Source organism: Macrosteles quadrilineatus, unplaced genomic scaffold, assembly GCF_028750875.1.
Source record: "Macrosteles quadrilineatus isolate MER2022 unplaced genomic scaffold, UCM_ALF_1.0 Scaffold_20__1_contigs__length_2534061, whole genome shotgun sequence".
NCBI lineage: Eukaryota > Metazoa > Arthropoda > Insecta > Hemiptera > Cicadellidae > Macrosteles > Macrosteles quadrilineatus.
In genome coordinates, this window is record NW_026542613.1 from 160258 (window position 1) to 169572 (window position 9315).

Genomic DNA, 9315 nt, shown 5'->3' on the forward strand with positions numbered 1-9315 from the left:
TTAGTAGGGTCTAAAAATTGTTTCGAGGGAAAACAAATCGAATGCAATACCCTTTTACATAGCACATATTGTTTTTGTCTATACATGTTATAATGACTTAAGTTAAATTTGTTGATTTAAACAAATCTTAATTAAGATCCGATTTACAGACCTCAATCCGAATTGAATCATGTAAAAGTATTTAAGATCCATTTTCATAAACTGTTTCGTCTATTGTGTACCATCTGACTGTAGTTAAACATACAACAGAAGGATCAGCTACAATTCACAATTCAAACTCTTATAAAGGAAGTTGGTCAGCAAAACGCAATACTTGAAAGCAGACTTTAGAAATAAATCAAGCGTTGGTGGGGCGAAGCCCTAAAGGAAATTACATTTTTAGTTAATAACCTAACCTAACCTAGTTGATAACCTAAATTTCGTAGAAAATAATTAAAGTTATATATCGACAAGCTACATCATAAAGCTAAACAACTGTGTCAAATGGATTTTAAACGGTTACATAAAGTAAACTTTGTATTTTCTCAGAATCATGCTGAAGTATTTGATGGAGAAACGATCGATACAAGTTCTCGCTTCACACAAAGTCTACCAAAGTCCAAAAGTTCTAAACTTGAAGTAAATGAAACATGAATCACTGACAAGAGTGACAACTTCAAAGTCATTTTTAAGTGTTTGTTGGAAAATGTTTATTTATACAAATGTTTTGTCAATTCCGTTTGTAAAATTATATTGTTAAATTTGTTACTTTCATCTTTTAACATTGTTTAATGTTATCAATTGTATTCTAATTAACCTGAAAGGCTACTAACTAAAATAAGTTTTGGCATCCGAAATTATGCGTAATTGTAAATATTTACCTGCATTGACGGATAAGAGTTGGTAAAAGATACAGTTGAGAAATCAAAAATAAAATTATTGTATATCAAATATTACATATGTCTCTATAAATTTCTTTCCAACTCTTAATTATCTTAAATTCTGTTGTTTTCGTCTGCAAAATACAACCAAAACTTTTAGAAAATTGATATTTTGGGTATATACAGTGTTACAAAGAGTTAAAAAAATTCTAAAAATTAAATTTTTCATATAATTTTGTCTAATTTAATCCATAAGTCACTTTCTAGGGATTGTATAGTATTGAAATCGACATATACAAAGTTAAGGATTATGCAATTCAAAACAACAACATATATTTATATGTATCTTTTTTTAAATTTATCGATTCCAAAAAGTAAAAATGAAAAATGATCTACACAAAAATATTATTAGTAAACGTGGGAAATTGTACTTAATAAATACAAGTAAGAAAACTTAGGGATGTTAAAGGTTAGCATAATCGACGATAAGTCCATGTGGTCAGCGATGATTCCCCCAAAGAGCAGACTTGATCTGCTAGTTAGCAACTGAAGTTGGCTATTTGGCAGCTTGAACATTGAGTATGATCATAAAAAGACGTTTACAATTTATTTTCTTATCACGATGCATTTCATAAATATTATGGCTTAAAACTATGTTATAGGTAGACTTATTGAAAATATTTAATGGGGTTTCTAAATTGAAAATTACATGACGAGTTTATAATATTTAATTATATTTAATTATAATTTATTTGAAATAATGTTGTAAAATTGAGTTACCATTTTGATGATGTGCATGTTAACAATCTTGCATATAAGGCCAATCTTTGAAATTCATTTAGTTTAGGGGCTACCTTAAGCTTGACAAATGAGGTTAACATTAACAAATTAATTTAAATTGTTTTGACAAAATAATAAAACTTTGTTCACTCAAGTATTTTTAAATAAGTAGTTTTTCAGATATTACTTACAATTGACGAATATTTAAATATGTTTTTGCCTAATTGGCATAGCATATAGGTATAAAGTTACACATTTTTCATTGATAAAACTCCAACAAACTTCAAAAGATCCAAAGAAAAGCAAAGAAAAAATATCTTTTTTTATTACTCTATGAATAATAGTTTTTTACAACCCAAAAATAATCATTGGTTTGTGAAAAATTGAAACTAAAGTTTAACAGAACAAACACTTACCGAACCGTACATGATTAATTCATTTGGGAAAAATACATTTTTATTTTTAATATGTACTTAAGTTGTTTACATGTACTTTAGATGTCAAACTTCCACATTTACTAACAATGTAAATAATCCGGACTTTAAAACGTTACTAAAAAAGTTGTAAAAACTCGTTCCATTTTGGCAGCTTCCCTCTTAAACCACAAAATAATATGTTACACACACACAGGGGACATTCCAAAGAGGAAAGGAATTAGTTTGGAGAGGCCTTAGCAGGCGCGAAACATAAATCCGGGGCACACAAAGGGAACTTTGAAACCTTACGTTGCTTTTGGTTTTTGTTGCTTATTTTTCCAGGAACATATACAGAAAATTGAGGGAAAATGAAACAGTAATGTTCTCGTAAAAGTGTATAAAAAGTTGGCAGTAAACAAACATTGAAAAATAAATAAAAAATGTATTTTAAAAGTTATAATTTTAACTTCAGTAGAACACTTAAACAATTAAAGGCAAGCAATCATAAATCTTTTACCATTGAAGTTTCATGTTTCAATACAATGAGTGAATTAATTTAATGTTTCGTAAGGAAATAAGGTTTGGATGATGACCTAAAAGTTGCAAAAAATAAAATAATGTTAATCATAAAACAGTTATCTTATAGTTGGATTTTCTATGTATACGTACTAAAAACACACTAAACCATATATTATCAGTTTTTTACACATACATGTACATATTTTTGTTAAACTATTTATATCCTAAATTCACATATTTCATACATAAAACAATATATTACAAACGCAAGTATACTTTACTGTATTATTTTGTAGCAGGATCTCACGTAACGTCACACATCACATATTCTATCCGAGTTTCAAATATAAACATCGTTAGGGGTTCTGTTCAAGATTCAGTATGTGGGTATTCTGTCCACAACCCATTTACGCTTGTTTGTACCCGTATCCTTAAATATTAGGTTATTTAGACAAAATGATCCAATGAATATATCTTAGGTATAACATAGCTTCTTCTTTGTTAGTGAATTTATTTGGATGTTTGACACATTAACTATTAAATAAGAAATTTATTCTTATGAAAGTTGTAAGATGGATATTATTGGCTTGTTAAGTGAGTAAATAATCCATACATCCCTTATCTGCATGAGTAATAATCGGGTTGAAATATAGTTTATAGAATGGCTAGTATACATTTGTAAGAGGATAAAATGCCAGCTATCCGTGAGTTGTAGGTATATAAAATAAATGTATATTATATAGGTCTGAGGTAGACTAATAAGGTATTTAAGTCAAAATCCTCCACCGAATATATACGTAAGTGTGTTGTAATTTTATAGCTTTGCCTTTATACATTGATACTTATGTACTATCAATGTATAGTTTTTGTTTGCCTATAAAACATAATTTATTTGGTAGTAGACAGTTGAATTAAGTTCGTCCGTTTACTTGGGACTGTAAATCATAGAACTTAGTATCCCTCTTTGTATATGAAAGTACATCCGTCAAATTACCTGTACAAATAGTCAATAAACTACAATTGCTACGTCTGTTGCTAAATTTTATTTCATTATTTGAAAAGATTAAAAAATATTATCAAATAGCATTATTCTTAGGATGTTTATGGTATAAACATTGGGATTACCTTTACCAGATGTAAAAAGCAAAAGCCTCAGAAGTATTCCCAGAAGACATGTTAAGATAATGTAGCTATTTATTTCAAACCTAAACCTTTCTATTTCCTTTTATTGTATATCAAGGGTACATTATGTCCCTTTGGATTCACTCAATGTGCAAATAAGCATATTTAACGAGTTACCTGTTTATTTACAATAAGTTGAATACTATCATTGACTATTTGATACATAGTCAAAGATACTATTAAAGAATTATATAACTAGAAACTTTTAACTTTTTAGCTCTTGACTGACAATTTTAACAGTATATAACATCTTTTATGTAAATGGATACAGCACATAGTCTTGATTTAATTTTATAGCACAAAGTCATTAAATTTTCTGGTGGTAGTTATTATGCTGCTCTTTACAGACTATTTTACTTTGGTCTTCATTCATCATATAATGTGATTGCTAAGATTTAGTTTATATTTTGCTACTGAGAGTCTTTTTTAGTGGTTTACAAATCGATCACCACTAAGAGGCAAACCTTTATCGCAAAGCACTATGATTAAGTAGCCAATTTTTACAGATGAATCAAATATATCTTTATTTTAAACCAGCATCTTTTATATATAATAACCATTCGCCTATTGGGTCTAATGATAATTGGAGTCCAATCGAAATCGATCACCACTTACCATCTTTTTTGTATGAGTAACAGTATAAGCGTAAATATATGTTTTAAGTGTTATAAGACGTTTCTTTTATTTACTTTCCATGAAATAACCAGAAATATCACTAACAACACTGTACAACAACAACGAGACGATTAAGATTGTTGTTTTACTATACTCTGGGGCTTAAAAAAAGTATTGGAAACTATTTTCTTTTCAGACAATTTCTGTGACAAGGGAGTTCTGTGGGGAGTTGTTGGTTGCTCTTGACAGACAATTCGACCCTTGTCTACGTTTAACAACTCTCTTGGGTAGAGTATAACCTTATCTAGAGAACAACCTACCACACACATACACAGTAAGTATACTGGTGATAAGTTGTAACGTGCTTTTGACAGACAATATCACCCTTGTCTGCAGGTTAGGTGCGGTGTGATTTTTATAGAGCTTTGATATTCAATCGCTGTAAATTTGTTTACAACAGTTTTCGTAAACTAAAGTCAGACATTAAAGAAAACAACGTTACTCTGTACACAATAAGAATTATGATTTTTCTTTGTATAAGGCTCGTAGATAGAAAAGAGATATAATGATAAAGGTTTTACACAAATAACCTAAAGATAATCCTGTAAATAATAAAAACCACGTTTCCAACAATGTAGATATAATTCGGTAATAATTAGGTTGATTAAATCAGCTAATCAATATTGACTGCTTTTAAAGTAATATTAATACTTATACTATTGGAAATCCCGAGAACAATCCAAAGTTCTCTCCAATATCTAAGTAAGCAGTAAGACCTAAGGCGGTGTGAGGTGGAAATATTATCCCAGAACTGAAAATATATTCATCCCCTACAGGTATCTGTTATTCAAAAATGTGAAATCGGATAGATAACTTCTGAGAAATCTAATATTAAGTAACATTATTTAAACCTGTTGCGTTTTGGGAATCGTAAAAAACTACAATATGAACCTCTCTGCACATTGTACACCTGAACCTTGAAACAATATTTGTTAAATAAAACTAAAAACATATTTTAAACGAAACTTTAAAATATCCACCAAGATGATTGATCGGAGTGAGATTTTAAAATAATTATATATTGTTTTGAATAGCGTAGTTGATTAACGTGTCTAAAAATACATACATACAGCCCAACTCTATATAATGTGATTTTTGACATCACACATAATACATACAAAATCCAAAATAGTATCTCCCAATAGGTAAATCCGCTTAATCACACTCATTTAATGTGAGTGTAATGAAATAATAGACGAATTTAAACACCATACACAATATTTATACTTATACTGTATATTTTTACAACACATTTTTATTAAATTTACTCAGAACAAGCAAGAAGCCACGTGGTCCTATTAGATCCATGTTATATTTTTTTATTTCGTTGAACCATTAAAGAACTAGTTTTTGAAAATACGAAAGAGAGATGAAGCTATAGAGTGCATAAACAATAAGCAGTGTTGAAGAGTCTGTCAGGAGCTGACGTAACCCAACTAATCTTATTACCTACTTCAAGAAGATTCGCTTTTAAAATCAATGCAGACAATACAGTTTAGCTGTTGATGAAGGTTATGATACAAATTTGTATGTTAAAACTGTATATGAACTTGCTGATTACAATTTGTAATTCAGGGTGATTTGTACTCAGTGTGACAAAATGTTTTTGGTGTAAGTACAAAGTAAATGAAGTGTGATGATGCATATCAAATGTTCCAAGTCTAAAAATTAGCTTCCCAAAAAATTATTTTAAGTTTTTCAAAAATAACCATGTTTTAAAACTTAATACAGCGATTTCTCAATTACCTGTATATGGATTTGAGTAGATAATGTAATTTTCGTGTTCTACATTAAATTTTGAACAAGAATAATAGAAAATGACGGAGGATCAGTTGTAAAAACTCCATTGTAAATAGATTCAAAGATAAAAATTAAGATGTTTGGTAAAAATTTTAAAAACAATGGTCTATTGCATTTTTTACACCCTGTATACAAGAAAGTGTCGGAATATACTAAAAACTGCGCCATGTTATAAGCTTTCCAACGATATGCTACACTATTGAGGTTTATGTCTGCTTATGTACGCTTTAATGGTTTGAAGACTACAAAGCATGGTGTCTTTAACATTTAAAACATAAAAAGTCGGCATGTATTAAGCAAAAGTTGTATTTTTGAATCAGCTTGAACAGTAAAAACAGTAAAAAAGTTCCCTGTTTTCTGGTATTCAAACCACTAAAACAAACAAAAAAATATCTAAACCTCAATAGTGTAGCATATGGTTGGAAAGCTTATAAAATGGCGCAGTTTTTAACATATTCCGACACTTTCTTGTATACAGGGTGTGAAAAATGCAATAGACCATTGTTTTTAAATTCTTTATGAAATATCTTAATTTTTATCTTTGAATCTATTTACAATGGAGTTTTTACAACAACTGATCCTCCGTCATTTACCATTATTCTTGTTCAAAATCTAATGTAGAACACGAAAATGACATTATCTACTTAAATCCATATACAGGTAATTGAGAAATCGCTGTATTAAGTTTAAAAGCATGGTTATTTTTGAAAAACATAAAATAATTTTTTGGGACGCTAATTTTGAGACTTGGAACATTTGATATGCATCATCACACTTCATTTACTTTGTACTTACATCAAAAAAATTTTGTCACACTGAGTACAAATCACCCTGTATATTTGTAATCAATATTTAGATAATTAATTGTAAGAAGCAAATACGTAAAGTGAAGTACCTACTAACTTTTAATGTGTTAAGTTGTATGTGTAAGTAAAACTAAAGTAGTGTATTTTGCGTTTGCGTAGGATGTTTTATTGTATGTTTTTACACATGTAAAATGCTGTGGACAATGCATTATATTAGATTAGAAAAACTAAAGATTAGCCATTTAGGGTTGTAGAATAAATAAGAGAAAGTTACTATCAGTTTGGTTAAGTGAAATTATTTTGTTATATTGGACGAAGTAATGTGGCTTTCACATATTGTCATTGGTATTTGTACATAAATAAAACTCTCAAGTCAAACCGTTGTCACGTTTGATACCATCACGTTCATGGCTCGGTTTTGGTTCGTTTGCTCTGCCGTGAGAAAAATATTATCTTGGAAAAGAGTATGACATCTCAAGGTAAATTTTAAACACTTCTAAATACCAAGTAGTCCTACTTTTATTGAAAAACATATTAAATGCTAAGTTATTATGTATGATTGGTACCTAACACTATGATTGGTACGAAATAATTTACTTTCCAATCACATAAATGGAATTTATGTGAAATTCCACCCATTATTATTAGTGCACTTTTTTAGTTTTTTTTTAGAAATTCATGTTTTTTTTTCAAAATCTTCACTTTCTCAAATATTCATTTGCACATAAAGATAATAAGATGCAATTTGCATATGTTTTTTTTTTATATTTGGATACTAAACGGTACAAATTTGATAACGAAAACATTTTTTTGGAATGATGTTTATTTAATCCTTTTGTATCAGGGTGTGAAAATAGAAAGCAGCGTTATCGAATGCATAAACAATAAGCTGTTGAAGAGTCTGTCAGGAGCTGAAGTAGACTAATTAATTGTATTACCTACTTCAAGGAGATTTGCTTATAAATTCAATGCAGACAACACACTATTTTTGCAATGAAAATCATGAACTCGAACCTGATAACTCCCCATTTGTTTGTTTATAATTATTAGAAGAACTATTTTCGGAAAAGTCACGACAGAGAGGTTACATGGTTGTGTGGACAAGAAATTAAAAAAAGTAAAATGTTAAGGAACATATCGTGAATAAGATTAAAACGTATCCTAAAATTATTTTTGTGCTATATGAAAATTATTTCTGTAAACGAATTATAAAAAAAATACTACATAAATGGAAAGGGTTTTACTGTAAAAAAGAAATAAATCCCCACGATATGTTCTATACTAACTCTTCTGTTGTATTGTACAAAGTAAGGTGGTTTCCACATCTTGTCAGCATGTGTACAAATAAAGAAAGACCGAAAGTCAAACAGTTGTCACGTATGATACCATCACGTATGACACGACTCGGTTTTGGTTCGTTTATTTCGTTGTGAGAAAAATATAATCTTATAAAAATCAAACATGTCTTCCTGAACGTCATGAGGACTTGTTTGAAAGCATTTTCAATGATGTAAATAGCCTGAGATAAATTCAGCAATGAATTCCATTTACACAAGATGATCTGCATTGCAGTGCGTTATTCGAGAATCTCTCATTAATTCAACCAAACAATGAAATCTCGTTGTGAATAACGCTTGTATGGTGTTTTTACAGTTCCACAGCTATGATTATTTAATTTCAGCTTCCCCATAGATAAAAATATACTAGAAGACTATTTATGATCTTGCAGAATGTCATTAGTGAAAGTGAATGTTGTAAATAAACAATTCATATAAAAATATTTCCAAGATATAATCGTTTTGTTCAATTTCAATGTTTTAAATGCAATTTTGGTTTATGATGAGATAGATCGGCAGCTTCTGTAATCTTTGAGTTTGCATTTCATATGCTTTTGGTATGTGCGTGGAACGTATCAAGAACACCAAGAGGTTATCTAATTCAGTACAAACACCTAAGGTTAATTATTTCTTAAATGTTTTCGGTGTTTTACATTCTCAGGGGGTTTTCTTGTCAAGGGTGGAAACTCTGATAGCTACTTAGTATATTTCGAAACTAATAAAACTGTGATTTTAAATGTTGTACTGTTTATCTTACCTATTTGAATGAGCGAATTCATCTTGTAAACTTAATTTCACATTATCAAACAAATTACATATCAGTGAGTCTAAAGGTTTGCTGCGGCGGACAAAATATTGAACTCAATTTTTCATTTAATCTGTGTTATGTTTGTTTCACAGTTTTCTTTGGCAGTCATCGTATTAGAAATGCTAATAGAAC